This window comes from Glycine soja, chromosome 15 (assembly GCF_004193775.1).
Source record: "Glycine soja cultivar W05 chromosome 15, ASM419377v2, whole genome shotgun sequence".
NCBI lineage: Eukaryota > Viridiplantae > Streptophyta > Magnoliopsida > Fabales > Fabaceae > Glycine > Glycine soja.
In genome coordinates, this window is record NC_041016.1 from 42,871,710 (window position 1) to 42,897,150 (window position 25,441).

At 36.0% G+C, this 25,441-nt stretch overlaps 1 pseudogene; it reads left to right on the forward strand.

Moving 5' to 3' along the window:
• Positions 1–6,594: 6,594 nt before the first annotated feature.
• Positions 6,595–25,210, forward strand: LOC114386173 (annotated as a pseudogene).
• Positions 25,211–25,441: the final 231 nt, after the last annotated feature.

A 25,441-nucleotide genomic window follows, 5' to 3' on the forward strand; every position in this document is an offset into this window, starting at 1 on the left:
ATCCGACAAGGTCAATGCACCCCCCATGAACATACACAACATACAACGTATGAACATGAGCACCATCAAGTACAAAGATCATGGATGAATTAAAGATCCTAAACATCCCCTCAGAGATGTTTAAACTCTTTAACCACTCTATTTTCCCCCACCAGGGACATCTAACAAGGTCAATGCACCCCTCCCATGAAAATACACAACATGCATCATCTCAATGCATTTCCAACATCATCAACATTTCATTTTAATATCATTCTCAACATAAACATCATCTCGTCTCAATGACGTGATCAACAACAACAACAGTCTTATTCCATATCAACATCATCACATATCAATTTAAAGTCATCAATAGCAACATCAACAGTAAGTCACATTCCGCATGTACATATATCTTTCATGCCTGAGATTCACACTCCCCAGGTCTTCAAACAACACAAGTCAAATAAGGATAATAATTTTATTCATCAACTGTATATATATATCACATCCCATTCATCGAAAACATGGTTTTCTAGAAAAAAATTCAGCATGCAACAGGGACAGGCATATATTCTCATAGCTACATTCCCTAACCCTAACCATGGTTTAGAAACAGTAAATTTATAATAAACTCCCCTCACCTATCATGAGCTCCCCATCGGTTCCTTTTTGCATCACTTAGAGGTCTCTCTCTCGTTCACGCTTGTCGGTCCAACCCAAGTCTCTATTATGTCAAAAGGAAAGGAATTTAGTATGGATTTCAAAAATAGGTCAAAGGCAACATTCGGGGTCAAATACCTCTGTCAAAACATAAAGGGCTGAGGGGTGTTTCGGATTCTACAAATGCAAACATCATTTTGAAATTCCGATCACGCCAATGTGACCGGGGTTCAGTGAATGGCGCAAAAATAACCTCAATGTTATAAAAAGATAACTTTTACAATGTCTCATTCTCTAGGGTTTTTCAAAGGAAGTGTAAAAACACCCTATTATAGTACCCAACACATAATAGACACTTAAAGGAACTCAAACTAGCTAGGAGAAGGTTTAGAAGTCAACATTACCTTAGAGAAACTTTGAAATGGAGGATTGAGGGATTTTCTCCACCGAATCTTTGAGGAGGATTCTACTCTGATTAAAGTGTTCCTCTTGGTGTGGGGCTCCAACAGCAAGCAACGGCGGCTTACGGCGACCACCGGTGGTCTTGGGTGGTGAAAAATGAGGTTTTAGGCTTTGGGTGGCATTTTTGGAGAAGAGAAGAGTGAAAAATCGTGTTTTTCACGCTGAGGGCGTATTTATAACCTGCAAATTTCGCTTAGCGAGACTGTCGCGCTAAGCTGAAGTCCACTTCTTGCGCTTAATGCAAGAATTTAGGCTTAGCGCAGCCCCCTCTGCACTAGGGCGGGCTTAGCGCACCCTTGTGTGCTCAACACAACTTCCTCTCAGTTGGAATTGGGCTTAGCGCACCTCTGGGCGCTCAGCACAACTTCCTCTCGGTGGGAATTACGTTTAGCACGCCATTCGCGCTTAGAGAGAGACCAAAAGTTGTTATTTTCAGAATCCCAACGGTCGGACTGTGGCAACATATCCTAGGAAGCTTCAGACAAAATTTGAAGACGATCCAACGGTTAACAAATCCGGGATCATGACCTTACTGAACTAGGTTTAGGCAAAAATCTAGAATCTCATAATTTCAAGTTTGCTCAACAAAACTCCACATAACTCAACATCCACATCAAGAAATTCACACATGACTAATTCAAGTCATATTTCAAATCATTCAAGTGAAACATATATTCAAACAACAAGCTAAACACAATCAAACATCGATTTATAATTAATAACATTTCAGGGTGTTACATCAGGCAGGCCCTTCAAACATTCATTACATGGCCAACAAATCTTGTGAAAATTGTGTCACAAAAGGTAAATTTTATTTTTTAATATTTGTTGGATGATTTGCGTACATCGATATATCTTAGTTACTGACATTATTGTAATTCTTGTTTTCATTAACCATATAGTAGTCTTATATTACTCCAAAGAAACTACCTGAACCAGTTCAAAGGGCAAATAATGTTTTTGAAGATGATCCTTTGCATCAGTTGATTAAGAGCCTATATGACATTTACGAGAAGCCTGTTGAGTTGATGTGGGATTCCAATAAATTTTGGATTCCAAATGTAGATGCATCCTTCTTCTTGACATATTATGATGTAAATGAAATAATAGAAGGTGACAAATGTTTGAACATAGCTATACTACAATTATGGATGATGTAAGTAAATTTAATATGATTCATTAATAACTAATATTCGTTATGATATGCATCACTATCAATTTTCATGTATTTTTTTTATCAAAATACGTTTATGGATGAGTGGAGCTCAAGTTTGGGTCATGCTTCGGTGTATGGATTCCTTGAGCAGTCGATACACCATGCAAAGGACCAACGCGCTGAATGTGAACATTACATACAAACATGGGTCAAGGAATCTCAACGAGAGGTGTACCTAGGAGCTTACTTGAATCGGTAAGTTCTATTAATGAAAATGCTTCTATTTTTTTTTAATTATATGTACCTAATTTTTGTTTAATGTAGGGCCTATTGGCAACTGGTTATACTGTGTCCTACAAACAATGTTGTTGCTTGGTTCTGTTCATTATGTAAAAAGCTTGATATTCATATCAAAACTGCAATTAAGAAGTTAAGTTTTATATTGAAACTCATTTAATGTATTCTAAACTTTTAATGAACAATTTTTATCATCGTATACACGTTCATGGTTTATTTTTCTAACTAGTGCAATGAAGACACTAAAGACCACTGTGGATGGTAAAAATGATCAAGGAACACCTAAGTGGATTGTAGTAAAGGTTAGTCATTTAATTAATGCTTATTTATCATTAATGATGTTTAGATTGTAACTTCAGTACACTTGTTTGATTCAATTATTATTTGCATTGAATGTAGAGCCATGTTCAAAGTGGAGGCTATGAGTGTTGCTATTATGTGATGCATTGGATGTGAAACATCGTAAAGTGAGTGTTTAAAGAATGATTGGATCATGGTATGTTTGCTTCAACAACTGTAAATTAGTACTTCACTATAATTTTCAATCATTTTACATGTATGTGACATATTCTTTGTATTTTTTATATTTTGTAGTGGTTTGCTAATGGCATGTCATTAGACATGGAAACAATAACAATGATTCGCAAGAAATGGGCAGCATATTTTGTAAAAGTTCAAAACATTCGATGTAGAAAGCTGTAGATGATATAGGATGTTGCGCTATGGTGAATTTGATGGTTATTGTTAACATTACAAACAGAAATGTACAAATATTGGCATTTATTTGACAATAAATTTATAAAATTGTGTATTTCCTTTTGTCTGCACCAAATGTGTTAAAAAATGCATTGTATTTGCAATACAAAGTTCCATGGACAGGAAAACTGCTTTTTGTGTTACCAATCTTGTTTTTGCAGGACATTTGAAGTTACATGGACATTTGAAGTTTCTTGACTTATCAAACCTATGTAGTTGATCTGAAGGTTTTATTTTTTGTATATTTTTTTAATTATTTATATTTTCAATTAATTAATACTAACAATTATTTGACAACATTTCGTTGGTGCCTACAAATCACAAATGGCTTCTAGGGGAGGGAACTCATATTTTGAAAAGTCGGTTCAGTTAGTGTTAAAGGAACCAATGAATGATATGGACCACGCTGATGGCTTTAGTGGAGAACCTATGGATGGCAGGATAGAGGATGATGCACTTCATGATTTGTTTAGTGCAAAAAGGTAATAATAGTCTTCTATTTGACTATCTTTATGTCCCTTTCTTTTTTGGGGTATAAAACTAAGGATGTGAAATATTTTTCTATGATTTTGGCAAATCGTGTATCAGTTGCTCGCTCAATATAGAGGAAGATGCGGTTCATTTCTGAATTAGAGCTTAAAGTTCAAACACTTCAGACAGAGACAACCACATTGTCTACTCAGTTTACCAAATTACAGGTGCGTACATTCTGAGTTGAGCCAATATTCCCTTTTCTTCAGTTTGTCAATTATATTTTATTGTGATGAAAAATGTTTGCTTCTAGCATTCGTTTATTGTTTTCTCTCTTTTATTTTGTTGTGCTTGTCTACAGATGGTTAATTCAGAGCTTAAAAGAGAGAATAATGAGTACAAATTAAGGATTCAAGCCTTGGAACAATAGTCCCAACTAAAAGATGGTATAGATATGCATTTTTCTTGTACTTTGTGTATTAGATCAAATCTGCTTTAGCTTGTTCGACCCTATAAAGTGTGTATTCATTTTGTTTTTCCCTCTTGAAACTCCCTAGCTATTCTCACCAATTTGGGGATTGAAGGGAACGGTGAAAACCTTGGCCGCAAAACCATGGCTGAAGAAGATTCAGCAAGCAAGACCTCTCATTTCCATGGTTAACAAGGTTGCCTCTCTATCTACCCCCATGGCAGCACCCAACGTCGATGTTCAGTTTTGGCTAGACAATTTGGGGCTGCAACTGAGTTAGAGGAAGAGGGCTAAGAGAAAGGGTAGAGAAATATCGATAGGGGAAGGAGCAAGTTGTGGTTTTGGGATGAGAGGTCAGAAATCTTGATCTGGACCTGGCGTTAGAAAGGGTTTCAACTGTGGGAAGATGTCGCTTTATTGCCAAATCCCCAAACTCAAAGGAATTGCAGAAGGTAATTTCACAACACTCTCTCTCTCTGTCATTTTTATATCCTATAGTTTTAATTCCCACTTATTTTAATATCCTATCATTGCTACTATTACATGAGTCTTGGACACAGGTAACTGAATTATATAAGGGCCTATTTTGATATACTTCTTAGTAAACACTTATAACCAAGGTACCGATGAGGGTCATTACACGCAGCCTTACCCTTGTATATGTAAAGAAACTACTTTTGGATTCAAACCTATAACTAACCGGTCATTGAGGCGCCCACAACTTAACCCATATGACAAGAAATTAAGAATGTAAAATGAATTAAGCTTCTCCTAATGCTGATTTTAACTTATTGGAGGAAGCTTAATTCATTTTAGCTTGTTATTTTCTTCTTCTATAATTGCATATTGAGAAGTTTATCCGAGTATTTTAAGTTAATTTACCTTTCCTTGTGTTTTTGTGAGTATTATATGTTGGGATATGATACTGGCATAACAATTGAACTCTAGATAGAAGTCTCACTTTACCTCCTTCTAGTTAGAATGTAAAGCTACTAGAGATCCCCTTGCAACTAATTTAAAGATCAACCAAGCCACAAGTGCACCTAATTGATGACATAGCTGAGAGGATTGTCACATCTTGGTTGCTAACTCATTTTTTAACTCAACTTTCCTCGATCAACATCATTGTTCAGCTACAATAGTGGACTGGTGTCACAGGTCACAGGTAGCTACACATCAGCCACGAAAGGGATGTTAATATTTAAAATGGACTTTAGTAAGTACTTTATATTGGGTTGGAAATTTTATATTGACTAGTTATATAGTAAAACATAGTGTGTAATTTAGTAATTGTTGTTGGGTTGATTTATTGGATGATTTATTATCAGACTACTCACAAATGTCGAATCTATGAACAAAATCTATAATATAAGAACTAAAACTAAATTTTTTTAAAAGTAACAACTACAAACTCAATTAACTTTATTAAGCCAACATGTTAAGTATCATTAGTTGGTTTTTCTTTTTCTGTCTGTTGTAAGCCTCAACCATTTGGCTATGAATCTGATTTTCAAATGTAATTATGTAATACATTGTTTATCTAATATGTTTTTGTGCTGGTATTGTCAAAAGAGTGGTGTTCATCATGCAGTAAATCCACAACCTTATAGAGGCATTTTCGGTTCTAATGGAGAGAAGTATGCAAGAGATGTCCAAGATATCATTAACTTTGGAACTTCTGGAAATGGTGCAGCCTTTATATCTAAAGCCATATAGGTATCAAGCCAAAATGCATATTATAGATAGATCCAACTTTCTTCTTCTTTTTTGCTTTTTCTTTTCTTTTTTAAATTGTAGAATGTCCTGAGCAAGTAACAAGATATAATAAATTAATTTATGATTAAAGGAATAAATGAAAAACAATAACACACCTTGATACTATTTTTTGTTTGTGATAGGGAGAGGGGGGGTATCATTGAATTGGCTCCTGGTTACTTGCTAGATGTGTACAATACCATTAAAAAAGCCAGAGGACTTTTTACTACTGATGAGGTTCAGGCTGGCTTTGGTCGCATTGGTAGCCATTTCTGGGGATTTAAGGCCCACAATTTTGTTCCTGACATAGTCACAATAGCTAAGATAACTTTTCTGTTGGTGTCGGGGGTATGAGATTGGTTAACAAAGTTTTCAATTGTGGTTGAAATCATAGTTGCGATCCTTGATATCGCACAAAATTGCAGACAGATGTAGCTACAATTGGAGTCATAGTGTGGTTATGGAGAATTCAAGATCCTTCATGTAGCTACATGAAGGATCTTGGATCAAAGTAGATCCTTCATGTAGCTACATCTTAATCCAAGATCCTTGATATCGTAATTCACATATTATAATTGTATTTGAGATGTTGATCTTGTACTGCGAGACCATGCAATGACAATACTTCACCATCACTGGCGAGAATCCCGATGACAAGACTTTCAATCTCTTGATCTCCACTGGTAAGGATTTGTTTCAAATCATTTGTTTGTCCTAGTTTGGGAAAGTTAAATTTCATTTCATTTTATTTTTCATTATGTCATAGTCATTGAAACTTATATCTCCTAGTTCAGGGTTATTACAACTTAACAATGTTGAACAAGTGGTCTCAGATATCTTAAGAAGGGGGGGTTGAATTAAGATATCACAAACTATTCCCCAATTAAAAATTCTACTTTGATTTTAACCCAAGTCCCAAGATTCCTTTTAAAATGAATTCCTAAATAATAATTCAAATCAAACTTACTGAATAGAAACAATAAGCAACAATAAATAAAAGAGTTTAAGGGAAGAGAAAGTGCAAACGTAGTTTTTATACTGATTCGGCAAAGTCCGTTGCCTACGTCCAGTCCCCAAGAAACCCGCTTGGGTGTTCCACTATCTCACAAATCCTTTACACCTTCTGAAACACACAAGGACAACCCTTCCTTTGTGCTCAGATGCTTTACAATAAGAGACTCACAGTCTCTTAGCCCTTTTTCAGAAGTAAGAAGAAGAAGAAGAAGAAGAAGAAGAAGAAGAAGAAATAATCTCTCTTGAAAGAGACAGATGTTACAATGAAGCCCTCAATTCCTTATTGAATAACACGAGTGTTTGGCCAAGGAATTTTTGAAGATAAGATATTTTGTTTGAGAGGATTATGCCTTTTGTGAACAGTGAAAACTCTAAAGAAAATTTGTGCCCAAGTCACCTATTTAAATTCCTTTGATGGCCATTCAAAAATCCAATGAAAAGTTGTCACTGTTGGCAGATTTTCTCAAAAATCCTTTCTGGTAATCAATTACAGCATTGGTGTAATCGATTACACAATTATTTTTAATCAAAATTCAAAAGTCCAATGTTCAATAGCTCTAGTAATCGATTACAAATGATGTGTAATCGATTACATATTTACAAAATCATTTTTAACTGTTTTAAAGCATTGGTAATCGATTACATAGTTTTGGTAATCGATTACAACTTTGAAAACTTTGAAAATAACTTTGAAAACATTTCCAGAAAGCTTTGTGGCCACTGGTAATCAATTACAACTTCTGGTAATCGATTACCAGAGAGTAAAATGCTTGGAAAAGTTTTTGTTAAGATAGAAACTCACTTGGCCTATCATTTGTGTTTTTCAGAAACTTTTCTAAGAGTCTATCTTAATTCTTATCTTGAGATCTTTGCTTTGCTTGACATCTTGCTTTCTTCATCCTTGAAATTCATCTTTAATGATCTTTGAAATTCTTTGGCATCATCAAAATAATTCTTGAAGCTTTGCTTCTACAATCTCCCCCTTTTTGATGTTGACAAGTCCTGAAATCAAGATAGTATATACAAATATATACAAATACTCCCCCTTTCTTTTGGAGATTATACTCCCCCTTTCTTTAACCTCTCTTGATTTCTAAGTTCTTTATTTTTTTCTTCCCCTTTGGCAACATCAAAAAGCCAAAGTGCGGGGAAATTTAAAACATCAAACTCAAGCAATCGGTAAACACAAATGTTTCAATTAACCAATCAATCCTTATTTATCCAAATCACTAACATCTAAGAGGGTTAATTCTCTCCTAATGGCAAAGAATGTTTCCTTAGGGAGAGGTTTTGTAAAGATATTATCAAGCTGATTCTTTGTATCAATAAATTCTAGAACACAATCTCCCTTCAGAACATGATCTCTTAATAAATGGTGCCTAATTTCTATATGCTTGGTTCTAGAGTGTTGAACTGGATTTTTGGATAGATTGATTGCACTTGTATTGTCACACCTAATGGGTATATAATCAAGAAGGATTCCATAGTCAAATAGTTGTTGCTTCATCCATAAAATTTGGGCACAACAGCGGCCAACAAAAATATATTCCGCTTCAGCAGTAGATAAAACAACACTATTTTGTTTCTTACTATGCCATGATACAAGAGCAGACCCAATAAATTAACATGTCCCACTTGTGCTCTTTCTATCAGTTTTGGATCCGGCAAAGTCAGAATTGTTACATGTTGAGTTCTTAGGATACCATAATCCTAAATTGATTGTTCCTAATAGGTATCTTATGATCCTTTTTACTGCACTCTAATGTGATTGTTTGGGGTTGGATTATAACCTAGCACACATGCATACACTAAACATGATATCTGATCTACTAGCAGATAAATAGAGAAGAGATCCAATCATACCTCGATATTGTTTCATGTCTATAGACTGGCCGGATTCATCTTTATCTAAGTAACAACCAGTAATCATAGGTGTAGCCATGTGCTTTCACTTTCTATCCCAAATCTTTTGATCAATTCTTTGCAGTATTTTGCTTGGTTGACAAATATACCTTCTTTAGTTTTCTTGATTTGTAAGCCCAGGAAGTAATTTAGTTCTCCCATCATCGACATCTCAAATTCGCTTTGCATATCAAGAGAGAACTCCTTGCACAATGAATCATTAGTGGATCCAAAGATTATATCATCAACATATATTTGAACCAACAGAATATCATCATGCTTTCTCTTTATGAACAGTGTGGTATCCACTTTTCCTCTAGAAAATCTTTCTCTAAAAGAAATTTGCTTAGTCGTTCATACCATGCCTTAGGGGCTTGTTTCAAACCATATAAAGCCTTTTTCAATCTATAAACATGATTTGGCTTATCTAACATTTCAAAACCTGGGGGTTGTTCAACATATACTTCTTCTTGACTTAAGCCATTTAGAAAAGCACTTTTAACATCCATTTGATAAAGCTTAAAATTCATTATGGATGCATAAGTTAAAAGCATTCTAATGGCTTCTAATCTTGCAACTGGAGCATATGTTTCTTCTTTATCTATTCCCTCTTCTTGATTATATCCTTTTGCAACTAATCTAGCCTTATTCCTAATGATTATGCCATGTTCATCTAACTTAATCCTAAATACCCATTTTGTTCCTATGATGGGGTAGTTTTCAGGTTTCTATACTAGTTCCCACACATTGTTTCTCTCAAACTGATTTAGTTCTTCTTGTATAGCAACTATCCAATGATCATCTATTATGGCTTCATTTAAATTTTTAGGTTCAATCATAGACACAAAAGCCATATTATTGCATAAATCTTTAAGAGAATGTCTAGTTGTTACCCCTTTTGAGATATCACCAATAATGTTGTCAAGGGGATGATCTCTTGAAGCTTTCCATTCTCTTGGAAGTTCATCATTTGATTTGGCTTCTTTTGGAGGATCTCCATTGCTTCCTTTTCCTTTTCCTTTAGAATCTTGTCCATAAATATGCATTCATTCTAAAGATTCTGCAATATCATCTAAAATATCCTTTCTTGGAGGAATAGCATTAGACTCATCAAAGGAAACATGAATAGATTCTTCAATAGTCATAGTTATCTTATTATATATTCTATAAGCTTTACTATGCAAGGAATAACCAAGGAAAATTCCTTCGTCTGACTTAGCATCAAACTTTCCTAAGTTTTCTTTTCCATTGTTTGATACAAAGCATTTGCAACCAAAAACATGAAGCTGTGAAATGTTGGGTTTTCTACCATTAAACAGTTCATATGGAGTTTTCTTTAAAATGGGTCTTATTAAAGCCATATTCATGATATAGCATGCAATATTAATGGCTTCAGCCCAAAAATATTTTGGAAGAGGAGTGTCATTTAATAAGGTTCTAGAAATTTCTTCCAAAGATCTATTTTTCCTTTCAACAACTCCATTTTGTTGAGGGGTTCTAGATGCAGAAAAGTTATGTTCAATGTCATACTTATCACAAAATAATTCAAATTCTTTATTTTCAAATTCACCCCCATGATCACTCCTAATAGATATAATTTTGAGATTTTTCATGTTTTGAATCATTTTTGCAAGTTTCCTAAATGCTTGAAATGCATCATTCTTATGAGTGATAAATAGTGTCCAAGTATATCTAGAATAGTCATCAACTATAACAAGGGCATAGTAACTTCCCCCAAGACTCATGATTCTAGAAGGGCCAAACAAATCCATGTGTAGTAATTGTAAAGGTTGAGTAGTTGAAACAATGTTTTTGGATTTGAATGAAACTCTAGTTTGTTTTCCCTTTTGGCATGCATCACATAGTCTATCTTTTTCAAATTTTAGTTTTGGCAAACCAACAACTAAATCTTTTGAAATTAATTTGTTTAAGTGTTCCATGTTAATGTGAGCAATCCTTTTATGCCATAGCCATGGATCATTATATTTGCTAAGAAAACATTTATTATCACTTAGTTTTTGACTTAAGTCTATCATGTAAATATTATTGACTCTAAACCCTATATGCTTTATGTTTGTATCATGTCCATGTTCAATGACACATTTTTTAGAATCAAATGATACTAGATAGCCTTTATTACATAATTGACTAACACTAAGCAGGCTATGCTTAAGACCTTCAACAAGTAGAACATTTTCAATGGAGGTTGAAGAATTTGTACCTATTTTTCCAACTCCAAGAATTCTACCTTTGTTGTTGTCACCATAGATTACATGCTCGTTTTTCTTGGGAGAGATATGTGTGAATTTTGATACATCTCCCGTCATATGTTTTGAGCACCCGCTATCTATGTACCACTTTTTCCTCAAGGGTTCCTACAAGATCAACATTGTGACTTAGGTACCCAATCTTTATTGGGTCCTTGAGTGTTAGTGTGAACAATGGATCCTTTTGGGACCCAAATCATTTTAATATTGTTCCTAAAATAGCATGTAGATATGCCATGCCCTTTTCTTCCACAGTAAAAATATGTAATGAAAGAAGAATTATATTTTTGTGTGGAAGAAAAGAAATTTTTATAAAACTTTTGTTTTTTTTCTGGTTTATATTTAATCCCTGCTTTATCAAAAATACATCTTTGTTTTAGAGATTGACACTTCATACTTAAGATGATCTAACTCTTTATTTAACTTTGAAATCTCTTTCTCTAAATCTAAAATAGTTTTCTTAGATGAAGAAACAAGTTTTGCAAGTTTAATAGATTCACTATGTAATTCAGCAAATGCATCTTGTAACTCATCAAAAGAAATAGATTTGTTAGAAGATGTTACCTCTTCGTCGCTTTCATAGTTTTTGCTCATTAGACATAGATTAATCACTTCTTTTTTAGAATCATCAGACGATTCTAAGTCGTTATCATCCCATGTAATGTAGGCCTTCTTGGCCTTCTTTTCTCCAATATTCTTGTTTTCGAACTTCTCCATTCTTTTCTTAAACATTGAACAATCAACCCTCAGATGTTCGAGTTGATTACACTCATAGCATCTTCGAGTTTGAGATGATTCTTCAATCCTTCTTTTAGGTTTGAAGTTTTGTCTTCTTTGAGTTTCTCTCATCCTAAGAAATTTGTTGAATCTTTTGACAAAGAGACTAAGTTCTTCATCATCATCCAAGTCAATTGAATCTTCCATATCACTTTCTTCTTGGATTGAAGATGAGGCTTTAAGAGCAATTCCCTTATTCTTCTTATCATTTTCTTCATGTTGATTTAGTCTTTGCAACTCTGATGTGTCATTATTTTCTTCTATTTCTTAACCCTTTTTGTCACCATTTTAATTACTGATTAGTCTTAATTGTCAAAATAATTATGCAGTTTTATCATTTGGGCCTACTTGACTAATTTTATGTTTTTAATTTAATTTTAGGAGAATTATAAGCAATTGGGCTTGGATCCAGAATTGGGCTGAACTAGCTTGGACTTGAAGAGAGCAGACAATTTTATTTTATTTCGTCCAGTTTCATTTTATTTCATTTTTGGGGCTTGGACTTAAAGCTGATTTGGTAAGCTTTGGGGCTGAGGACCTATATAACAGCACCAGGGTTTTAGTAGAGGGGAGACTGTAGACATAGGAGAAAAATTTTAGGGTTTTTCATTTTAAGTTTCATGTTACTATTCACGTGCACTGTTCACATAACAATCAAATTTCGTTTTCTGCTTCAAATTACAATTTCGTTTTTTGCTTCTGCCTTTGAATTCGTTTTCGTTTCTGCTGATTAATGGAAGGCTGAGTCTCCAGTGTTGTTTTCTCTTGAGGATCAAGCACAACTCTCTTTGAGGATTTGTTATTACTATTGAATTCTGATCAGTTTTTCCCCTTCACCAATTGCTCTGTATTTGTTGCTATTAATTCATACATGCTTAATGCTTGATTAATTGTCTTTGTGCTTACTTTATGCTCATGCTTAATGATCAGTTTCGTTCATGCTTAATGGACATGTGAGAGGGATTAATTGGTGTATGTGTTGCTTAATCACATAATGACAACCTTATGTTAATTTTCGCTTAGTAAATTAATTTTGGGTTGGATTAAGTGGTTGAACTAATTAGGGATAAATTCTCATAACCTAGGATAAGAGACTTGCTTTTGAATCAAGGGGAAAAAACATGTTTTAGTTTTGTTATTTTCTTATTCAAGTTTGCTTGCTATTTAATTTGCAAAAACAAACAACCCCCCCCCCCAATTCGTTATTGTTTTATTGTTATATGTTATGAACATTTGGTTGATCATTGCTCACTGGGAGACGACCTAGGATCACTTCCTAGATATTTCATTTTTAATGTTTATTTGATTCGGGTAAGGCCTCGATCAAATTTGGCGTCGTTGCCGGGGAGTAGTGGTCCAAAAGTTCATAATAGTGTTTAGTTGTTTTATGTGTAGCTCTGTTGTTTAGTGTTGTGAGTGTGTGTTGTTTTGTTTTGTGTAGTAATCTGTTTTGCATTTCAGTCGCGTCCCCTATTTAGCGCTCCCCCGTTTCAGTTTTGTGTAATGCTGTGAATAGTGATTAGCGACTGAACTAGCAACTGATTTTGCAATTTAATTGGCAATTTTTGTTTTGATAGCTAGAATTGTTATTTTTGGCTGATTTTTTGTGTGGTAATTTCTTTTGATCCATATTTTGTGTGAAAAATACCAGAAGCACTTGGTGTGACTGAATTTTGAGAGATACAAAAAATTTGGGAAAATTTGGGAACTTGTTTTTAGCAAAACTTAAAACTGCCATAACTTTTGCTCCAGATATCAGAATGACTATTATTATATATGCATTTGGGGTAGAAAAAAATTTCCCATGTTGTGGCAACACGCTTTAGCCGGTTGAGGTTTCCTAAACTTGAATAATCGGCTGTTTACTAAGTTTTTTTTATTTTTCAAGTATTATTGTCCTATTTTTCTAAACTTTGCTTAGGCAGTTTTCATAGTTAGACTTTGAATTTTTGTCTGAAAATTTTGTGCTATCTTTTCATGATTTTAGGGTGTTGCTCACAAATTTTCAGCTCATTTGGATATCGTTTTAGTATAGTTGTAGTTTTACCCTCTTTGGTGCTTGTTTGAGAAATACATGATTTGCTGCATATAGTGCATGACTAGGGATAATCCAGGTGATTTACAACCCTTTGATCCTGAAATGGATAGAACCTTTCATAGATTATTTAGGCATAGTGTACATCCTGATCATTCTGAGCATTCCGTGTATTCTATGCATTCTGAGTATTTTGTTACTGGTGATTCTGAACATTCTGATTTTGAGCATTTGGCTGCTAATTTTCATACTGAGAACATGGCTCAATCTCCACCTCGTGAGAGGACTCTTAGGGAGATGATTGCACCTGACTTCACTTATGAAAGCTTGTGCATTCAATATCCTGATGAGGATGTTCCATATGTTCTCAAGACTAGACTAATACATTTGCTGCCCAAGTTTCATGGTCTTGCAGGTGAAGATCCTCATAAGCATCTTAAGGAGTTCCATATTGTTTGTTCCACCATGAAACCCCCTTATGTTCAGGAAGATCATATCTTTCTAAAAGCTTTTCCTCATTCTCTGGAGGGAGTGGCGAAAGATTGGTTGTACTACCTTGCTCCCAGATCCATTACCAGTTGGGATGACCTTAAAAGGGTGTTCTTGGAGAAATTCTTCCCTGCATCTAGGACCACTGCCATCAGAAAAGACATTCCAGGCATCAGGCAACTTAGTGGAGAGAGCTTGTATGAGTACTGGGAAAGATTCAAGAAATTGTGTGCAAGCTGTCCTCACCACCAGATTTCTGAGCAATTCCTTCTGCAATATTTCTATGAGGGACTTAGCAACATGGAGAGGAGTATGATTGATGCTGCCAGTGGTGGAGCTCTTGGTGATATGACTCCTGCTGAGGCTAGGAATCTGATTGAGAAGATGGCTTCCAACTCCCAACAATTCAGTGCAAGAAATGATGTTATTGTCCTTAGAGGAGTCCATGATGTGGCCACGGATTCATCTTCATCTGCTGAAAATAAGAAGCTTGAGGGAAAACTTGATGTCGTGGTCAACCTAGTAACTCAGCTTGTCGTAAATCAGAAATTTGCACTTGTTGCAAGTGTCTGTTGTTTATGTTCTTCTGCTGATCACCACACAGATCTCTGTCCTTCTTTGCAGCAATCTGGATTCAATGAGCAACCTGAAGCCTATGCTTCAAACATTTATAATAGACCCCCTCAGCAGCAAAACCTACAACAGCAGAATAATTATGATCTTTCAAACAAAAGATACAATCTAGGTTGGAGGAATCATCCAAATCTGAGATGGGCAAATCCTCCACAACAACAACAACAGCAGCAGCAACAATAGCCTGTCCCTCATTTCCAGAATGCTGCTAGTCCAAGCAAACCATATGTTCCTCCTCCAATGTAGCAGCAGCAACAACAAAGACAACAAGCAACTGAGGCCCCTTCTCAACCTTCCTTAGAGGAGTTAGTGAGGCAAATGACCATCCAGAATATGCAATTTCAGCAAGAGACAAGAGCCTCCATTCAGAGTCTGACAAATCAAATGGAGCAAATGGCTACTCAGTTGAACCAAGCTCAATCCCAAAATTATGACAAATTGCCTTCATAAACTGTGCAGAATCCGAAAAATGTGAGTGTCATCACCTTGAGGTCTGGCAAGCAAATTAAAGTGCCTCCACCAGTAGCAGCACCTGCACCTGAACCTGACAAGCTTCATTCTACACCTAAAAAAGAGGATGAGATAGTTGCACAAAAGAGAAAGCTTCCTGATCATGAGGGAGCTAACAAAAATTTTCATGTAGGTGGACCTTCTTCTAGTAGTTCTGACTTGCAGCAGCCTCTTATTCCTCTTCCTTTTCCACCTAGAGCAATTCCAAACAAAAAGATTGAAGAAGTGGATAATGAGATCTTGGAGACCTTCAGGAAAGTAGAGGTGAATATACCTCTGCTAGATGCACTCAAGCAAATTCTAAGATATGCCAAGTTTCTAAAGGAGTTGTGCACCCACAAAAGGAAGTGTTGCTTACCCCGTAGGTTTCATAGAGGATGTGTTGGTTCGGGTTGGTGAACTTATTTTTCCTGCTGATTTTTATGTTCTTGATATGGAAGAGGAATTTTCCCATGGTTCAGTTCCAATTATTTTAGGCAGGCTATTTATGAAAACAGCCCGAACCAAGATAGATGTTTATGCTGGCACATTGTCTATGGAATTTGGTGATATTGTTGTTCATTTTAACATTCTTGATGCCATGAAACATCCATCTGAGGATTATTCTGTTTTTCGTGCTGAGATACTTGATCAGATTATTGATGATTATATGTTTGATTTTGATCTTCTTCATGGTACGAAACACCCATTTTTGTCTGATCTGCATACTTGTCATTCCTCATGCAATGAATCTAAATTTAAGTTTGAATTTGATCTTATATCTGATTTTTGTGCTGAAAGTAAATTTGAATTTGAGTATGGTTCTGATTTTCTGGGTGTTGTACCTCTTGATGTTGATTTTTTAGAGTCAGAATGCACTAACCATGTTGCAGGAGGTACATATACTTCTGACTTGCTTTATGAGGTATAGGCTGAGGAACCTTCCTCTTCTTCTCATACCCTGGTTCCTCCCACTGTTCAGCCACCACCCACACCAGAGTTGAAGCCCTTACCAGCAAACCTCAAGTATGCTTACTTGGAGGACAAGTAAAATTTTCCAGTGATCATCTCTACCTCCCTTGCTGCTGAGCAAGAGGAGAAGTTGTTGCTAGTGCTCAAGAAGCACAAGAAAGCCATTGGATGGACTTTAGAAGACATTCCTGGTATTAGCCCATCTACCTACATGCATACGATACTTTTAGAGGATTGAGCTAAGCTAGTGAGGCAGCCACAGCGGCGACTCAACCCCGTCATTCTAGATGTGGTGAAAAAGGAGGTGACCAAGCTCTTTCAAGATGGAATCATCTACCCCATTTCTGACAGCTAGTGGGTGAGTCCAGTCCAAGTGGTTCCTAAGAAGACAAGTCTCACAGTGATCAAGAATGAGAGGGATGAGCATATCCCCACAAGAGTGCAGAACAGCTGGCGAGTCTGCATTGATTATAGTAAGCTGAACCAGGCAACCAGAAAGGATCATTTTCCCCTGCCATTCATTGATCAAATGCTTGAGCGCTTGGCAGGTAAGTCTCATTACTGTTTTCTTGATGGTTTTTCTGATTATTTACAAATTCATATTGCTCCTATAGATCAAGAAAAGACCACATTCACCTGTCCCTTTGACATTTTTGTCTATAGGAGGATGCCCTTTGGCCTATGCAACGCCCCTGGTACCTTCCAGCGGTGTATGTTTAGCATTTTCAGTGACTTTTTAGAGAGTTGCATAGAGGTTTTTATGGATGATTTTACTATTTATGGATCCTCTTTTGATGCATGTTTGGATAGTCTAGATAAAGCTCTTAATAAATGCATTGAAACTAACCTTGTGCTGAATTTTGAAAAATGTCACTTCATGGTAGAACAAGGTATAGTTTTAAGGCATATAATTTCCAGTAAGGGCATAGAGGTAGACCCTGCAAAAATAGTTGTTATTTCATAATTGCCTTACCCCTCTTGCGTGCGAGAGGTTCATTCTTTTCTTGGCCATGCAGGGTTCTATAGGCACTTTATTAAGGACTTTAGCAAAGTGGCCCTTCCACTATCCAATCTGCTGCAAAAGGAGGTGGAGTTTGATTTTGATGACTGGTGCAAAGAGGCTTTTGATTGCCTCAAGCGTGCGTTGACTACCACCCCTATCATTCAGGTACCTGATTGGACAGCCCCATTTGAGCTGATGCGCGATGCATCCAATTATGCATTGGGGGTTGTCCTTGCTTAAAAGATTGACAAGCTGCCTCGGGTGATCTACTACACTTCCAGAACTTTGCATGTTGCCCAAGAAAATTACACTACCACAGAGAATGAGCTATTAGCGATATTTTTTGCTCTTGAGAAATTTCTTTCATATTTGCTTGGTACTCGTGTTATTGTTTATACTGACCATGCAGCTCTGAAGTACCTGCAGAAGAAGGCTGAATCAAAACCTAGATTGATTAGGTGGATGCTTTGGCTCCAAGAGTTTGATTTGGAGATCCGTGATCAGAGCAGTGCACAGAACCTCGTGGCTGACCACCTGAGTAGGATTGAGCGTGCGTCTGAGGACTCACCCATTCGGGATGATTTTCTGGATGACCATTTGTACATTCTGTATCAGATTTCTGATTCCTTCCCCACTCCTTAGTTTGCTAATATTGTGAATTATTTGGTTGCTTCTGTTTTTCCTCCCATAGCATCTAAAGCTCAAACTGATAAAATTAAGAGCGATGTTAAGCATTATATTTGGGATGACCCCTATTTGTGGAAGTTATGCAGTTACCAGGTTATTAGGAGATGCATTCCAAACCATGAGATCAACTCGGTCCTGCAATTCTGTCATTCTTCCACACCAGGTGGCCATCTTGGCATACAGAGGACAGCTCGCAAGGTGCTTGACTGCGGTTTCTATTGGCCCTCCATCTTTAAGGATGCATGGAGAATCTGTAGCACCTGTGAGCCTTGTCAACGAGCAGACGACTCACTTTCATAGAGACGGCAAATGCCTCAACAACCCATGTTGTTCTGTGAGGTGTTTGATGTTTGGGGTATAGACTTTATGGGGCCTTTCCCTGTCTCTTTTGGTTTTGTTTATATTCTCCTTGCTGTTGATTATGTTTCAAAATGGGTGGAAGCCAAAGCCAACAGAACTAATGACGCTAAGGTTGTTGTGAATTTTGTTAGATCTAAACTATTTTGCAGGTTTGGAGTCCCTAGAGCCATCGTTAGTGATCAAGGCACCCATTTTTGTAACAGATCCATGTATGCCTTGCTCAAAAAGTATGGGGTCGTGCACAGAATTTTCACACCTTACCACCCCCAAACTAATGGGCAGGCTGAGATTTCAAACAAGGAGATAAAAAGGATCTTGGAGAAGATTGTGCAGCCGAATAGAAAGGATTTGAGCACCAGGCTGGATGATGCTCTTTGGGCGCATAGGACTGCTTACAAAGCACCCATAGGAATGTCTCCTTATTGGGTTATCTTTGGCAAGGCATGTCATCTTCGTGTAGAGATAGAGCACAGAGCCTACTGGGCTGTAAAGACCTGCAACTTCTCTATTGATCAGGCTGGAGAGGAAAGGAAGTTACAACTAAGTGAGCTAGATGAGATCCGTTTAGAAGCCTATGAGAATTCCAAATTCTACAAGGAAAAGACCAAGAAGTTCCATGACAGCTTGATAGCTAAGAAGGACTTTGTGGTTGAACAGAAAGTTTTATTGTATAACTCTAGGCTCAGACTCATGAGTAGTAAGTTAAGGTCAAAGTCGATTGGTCCTTTTGTGGTGACTAATGTTTTTCCTTATGTTACAGTTGAGATCAAAAGTGAATCCACAGATAAGAGCTTCAAGATCAATGGACACCGGCTGAAACCATTCCTCACAAATCCTTCCTTGGTGGATGTAGTGGTGGAGGAGACCTCCTTACTTCACCCTACTTCTCTTCCGCCATGACTTAGGCAGTTTTCTTTTTTTGTCTCCTTCTTTACTTTTATTGCACTTGTCCAAATTTATTGATTGTTTTGATTGCTCTTGATCTTATGATTGTGTTACATTGAGGACAATGTGTTGTTTAAGTGTGGGGGCGGGGGGAGATTGTTCTTTGTTTGGGGTTTTCTAGGTTAATTTTGTCATTTTGGTTTTATGTTTTATGTACAAAATTTCATGTTTCTCTTTGAATTCTAGGTTATGTACAAGTAATGGGTAATTGTTTTTGAAATAGGATTTTCTTGGCATTTTGTGAATTGAAATCCTTGTTTTTCTCTACATGTCAAGTTAGTTTTGAAAGGTTGAATTGAAAGTGATTGATTTACCCTTGGTGAGATTTTGAGCCATCATCATTTATTTTATTCGGTGTGTTTTGCCCCATTGATTGCTTGCACAATAGCCTTGGCTTGACTCTTGTTGATATTTCTTGGTTCACATGCATGTTGGGAGATGATTTAGGCATTTTGTTCTTATAAGCCTCTAGCCAAATGAGCCTACCTTAAATTAATTCCTTTGATAGCCCCATTGAGCCTAAGTTCCCCTTTCTTTGTTTTGAAGCTCATTACAAGACTTAAGTGAAAAACCATGATCTCAACCTTAAGGAATTTTGGAGCTTTGGAATTGTTTTGGAAATAAGTGTGGGGGGGGGGGGGGGGGGGTATGTTTCATTGGATGATATGTTTTTGTTGGCCATGCTTGATGATGTATTTTTTCCATGCTTGATGTATATACATATATTGCCTAATTGTTGCTTTATTTTTCAAATATTCAAAATGCTTTTAAATTTTCATTTTCTGTTCTAAAAAAAATTCGAAAAAAAAATAGAAGAGAAAAACAGAAAAAGAATGAAGTTGAATAAATGAGGTCTTGTTTTGAGGACTTGAACTGGTTTGAGGACTTGGTTGATTTTTTTGATATTGGAGGTTTTTGGTTTACTTTTTATGCTTAATTTTAATTTTGGTTTTGGGTTTACTACTTTTGCTTAATTTCCACTTATTCCCCATTGCTCCTCTATTCCTTTGGGTTTAGCTACTTATCCCATCCTTTCCTCTACCTTGTCCTTGGCCCCATTATAACCTTAAAAGACCTTTTGATCCTCATGTGCATGTGTTTATGGTGTTTGGTTGTCAATTTTAGAGTCTTGCCAAGTCTATGTGGTGTTTGGTTGTCAATTTTAGAGTCTTGCCAAGTCTATGTGGTGTTTGTTTTCATGGGTGCTCTGAGAGTAAACAGTAGCCTAGACACTTGAGAGATAGAGTGCATATCTTGTGAGGCTTTATCACTTTTCATTGAATTCTTAAGCTGATTGACTACCTTGCCATGTTTGAGGTGCTTGGATGATTTTCATGACTGTCTTGATTCTTTAACTCTTTACATGTTGGATGTTGCCCATTCCTTTCATTCCTTGAGATTCATTGAGAAATATATAAATGTTTTTGTGTTTGTTTGCCTCTCTTTAATGTCTCTGGATTTGTTCCTTGCTCTACTTTTTTATTTTGCCCAAGAGTGCAAAAGGCTAAGTGTGGGGGAATTTGATGTGTCATTATTTTCTCCTATTTCTTAACCCTTATTGTCACCATTTTAATTACTGATTAGCCTTAATTGTCAAATTAATTATACATTTTTATCATTTGGGCCTACTTGACTAATTTTGTGTTTTTAATTTAATTTCAGGAGAATTATATGCAATTGGGCTTGGATCCGGAATTGGGCTGAACCGGCTTGGACTTGAAGAGAGCAGACAATTTTATTTTATTTCATCCAGTTTTATTTTATTTTGTTTTTGGGGCTTGGACTTAAAGCAGATTTATAAGCTTTGGGGCTGAGGACCTATATAACAGCACCAGGGTTTTAGTAAAGGGGAGACTGTTGACATAGGAGAAAAATTTTAGGGTTTTGCATTTTCAGTTTCGTGTTATTGTTCACGCGCACTGTTCACGTAGCAATCTAATTTCATTTTCTACTTCAAATTGCAATTTCGTTTTCTGCTTCTGCCTTTGAATTTGTTTTCGTTTCTGTTGATTACTGGAAGGCTGAGTCTCCAGTGTTGTTTTCTCTTGAGGATCAAGCACAACTCTCTTTGAGGTTTTGTTATTACTATTGAATTTTGATCAGTTTTTTCCCTTCACCAATTGCTCTGTATTTGTTGCTATTAATCTATGCATGCTTAATGCTTGATTAATTGTCTCTGTGCTTACTTTACGTTCATGCTTAATGATCAGTTTCGTTCATGCTTAATGGACATGTGAGAGGGATTAATTGGTGTATGTGTTGCTTAATCACATAATGACAACCTTATGTTAATTTTTGCTTAGTAAATTAATTTCGGGTTGGATTAAGTGGTTGAACTGATTAAGGATAAATTCTCGTGACCTAGGATAAGAGACTTGCTTTTGAATCAAGGGGAAACAACATGTTTTAGTTCTGTTATTTTCTTATTCAAGTTTGCTTTTTGTTTGATTTGCAGAAACAAACAAACCCCCCTCCCCCCCCCCAATTCGTTACTGTTTTATTGTTATATGTCATGAAAGTTTGGTTGATCATTGCTCACTAGGAGACGACCTAGGATCACTTCCTAGATACTGCATTTTTAATGTTTATTTGATTCGGGTACGGCCTCGATCAAACTCCATCTCATGTTCCTGTAATTTACCAAACAATGTGACAAGAGACATACTAGATAAATCTCGAGATTCTGTGATGGCCGTTACCTTGGGTTGTCATTCTCTACTTAGACATCTCAAAACTTTATTTATTAGATCCTCATTTAGAAATATTTTTCCTAAAGATGCAAGATGATTAACTATGCATGTGAACCTCTTTTGCATGTCTTGTATACTTTCATTTGCATTCATCCTAAATAGTTCATATTCATGAGTTAATGTGTTTATCCTAGATCTTTTAACATCTGTTGTGCCTTCATGGGTTACTTGTAGGGTATCCCACATATCCTTTGCACTTTTACAGTTTGATACCCTAAAGTATTCATCCATTCCTAGGGCAGATGTAATTATGTTTTTGGCTTTTAAGTTGTATTGTACTAGTCTTCTTTCTTCCTCACTCCAATCTTCCCTAGGCTTTTCTATTGTTGTATTTCCAGCAACCATGGTGTGAATATAATGCCCTATGTCTATGGCTTCCCAAATGTTTAAATCTATAGCCTCTATGAAGATTTGCATGCGGGTTTTCCAATAGTGGTAACCCACTCCATTAAAAATGGGAGGCCTATTAATTGAATTGCCTTCGGGGAACAAGTAGTTTGATGAGGCCATTAATTCTTGAAGCTTCGAAACTTTGTACAAGAATGAAGCTCTGATACCACTTGTTGAACAAGTGGCCTCAGATATCTTAAGAAGGGGGGGTTGAATTAAGATATCACAAACTATTCCCCAATTAAAAATTCTACTTTGATTTTAACCCAAGTCCCAAGATTCCTTTTAAAATGAATTCCTAAATAATAATTCAAATCAAACTTACTGAATAGAAACAATAAGAAACAATAAATAAAAGAGTTTAAGGGAAGAGAAAGTGCAAACAGAGTTTTTATACTGGTTCGGCAAAGTCCGTTGCCTACGTCCAGTCCCCAAGAAACCCGCTTGGGAGTTCCACTATCTCACAAATCCTTTACACCTTCTGAAATACACAAGGACAACCCTTCCTTTGTGCTCAGATGCTTTACAACAAGAGACTCACAGTCTCTTAGCCCTTTTTCAGAAGTAAGAAGAAGAAGAAGAAATGATCTCTCTTGAAAGAGACAAATGTTACAATGAAGCCCTCAATTCCTTATTGAATAACACAAGTGTTTGACCAAGGAATTTTTGAAGATAAGATATTTTTGTTTGAGAGGATTATGCCTTTTTTCAACAGTGAAAACTCTGAAGAAAATTTGTGCCCAAGTCACCTATTTAAATGCCTTTGATGGCCATTCAAAAATCCAATGAAAAGTTGTGACTGTTGGCAGATTTTCTCGAAAATCCTCTCTGGTAATCGATTACACACACACACTTATTTTTATTCAAAATTCAAATGTCCAGCGTTCAAAAGCTCTGGTAATCGATTACAAATGATGTGTAATCGATTACACACTTACAAAATCATTTTTAACTGTTTTAAAGCATTGGTAATCGATTACATAGTTTTGGTAATCGATTACAGCTTTGAAAACTTTGAAAATAACTTTGAAAACATTTCCAAAAAGCTTTGTGGCCACTGGTAATCGATTACCAGAGAGTAAAATGCTTGGAAAAGTTTTTGTTATGATAGAAACTCACTTGGCCAATCATTTGTGCTTTTGAAAAACTTTTCTAAGAGTCTATCTTAATTCTTATCTTGAGATATTTGCTTTGCTTGACATCTTGCTTTCTTCATCCTTGAAATTGATCTTTAATGATCTTTGAAATTCCTTAGCATCATCAAAATAATTCTTAAAATCTATGGCATCATCAAAATAATTCTTGAAGCTTTGCTTCAACAAACAATTGTGGTTTTGAGTTTGAGTATCGAATATGTAGTCGAATTCAATATTTAGGATATATTTGTTGCTCACAATAATTATATCTGACTAGAGCATGAAAACCTAACTCGAGAGAAATTATATATGGATGTAATAATTTTATACAACAAAGGGAGCGACAAGGAGATAGAGGTAAAAATAAACGTTTGAGATAAGGTGATTGATGTTATCAAAAGAGAAAGAAAAAGGAATAATGTTGGAGAATTGTGAATAATATAAGTAATTCTCTGAATTTCATAGATGTCACATCAAGTTGAAATATAGCAACCAAGGTTTTTGGTTTCTTAAGCAAGTTCTATCTTAGACACTTCATTTGCATAATGCTCAATTAAATTTTAGTTGGAACTCAAAGTAGATTTTGGGTTTATATATTTGAAAACCAGAAATAAAGTAGTAAATTTACAAAAAAACATAACGAATATTTTACTAGTAGGAGAATTGATCTTTCATATTCAAGCCTACTGGGACAGAGTCATGATTAATTTCTCATTTTCTTCATCATTGTTTCAATTGAAGAAGAAATAGAACTTAATAGAATTAGTGGATAGTTTATTAAAATGCAAAGCTGTATTTCTTCCAAATTCAAGTCTGTGAATGTGAAGCACTTTTGGGTTCAATGTTATCTAAATCTCATTTGATGCAAGTTTTGGAGGTCCTACAATAATCTGTGTTTTTCCCTTTTTTGCAGGTGAGAGTGAGACTTTCCTTCAGAAGGTCGTTCAAGAGCAAGGAAGGGGTAGAATTATGGACACCATCAATGAGATTCAAGAGAAGCATGATGTTGTCAAAGAGATACAAAAGAATCTCAAGGAGTTGCACCAAGTGTTCCTTGACATGACAATGTTGGTGCAACATCAAGGTGAGTAATTGGATGATATTGAGAGCCATGTGGCAAGAGCTCCTTCGTTTGTGCGCACCGGAGCTGAGCAGTTGCAGACTGCATGGAAGCACCAAAAGAACACCAGGAAATGGACCTGCTATTGTATCATGCTTCTTTTGGTGATCATCTTGTTTGTGGTGCTATCCATTGTGAAGCCATGGGAAAATACCAGTAGTGGCAGAAATAGGGGTGGTCAGCCTGCACCAACTCAAACACCTCCATCACCTTCACCTCTTGTTAATGCTTAACCTTGGGGGAGTATGGGTCTATATTTCACGAAGCATATTGGCTTATGATTTGGGAGGAAATCTATTGGGGTGACCAAAAGTATCATTTCAATCCATTTAAAGGTTGGATGATTAATCTGAGTTTATAATCTAGGGAAGTAAATGGTTGGTTGTTCTGTCGAGGTAGGTTCTTGGAGATCATTATTTTGAGCATCATATTTTTTTCCTGTAAGTAGCTTATTTGTTTCAACA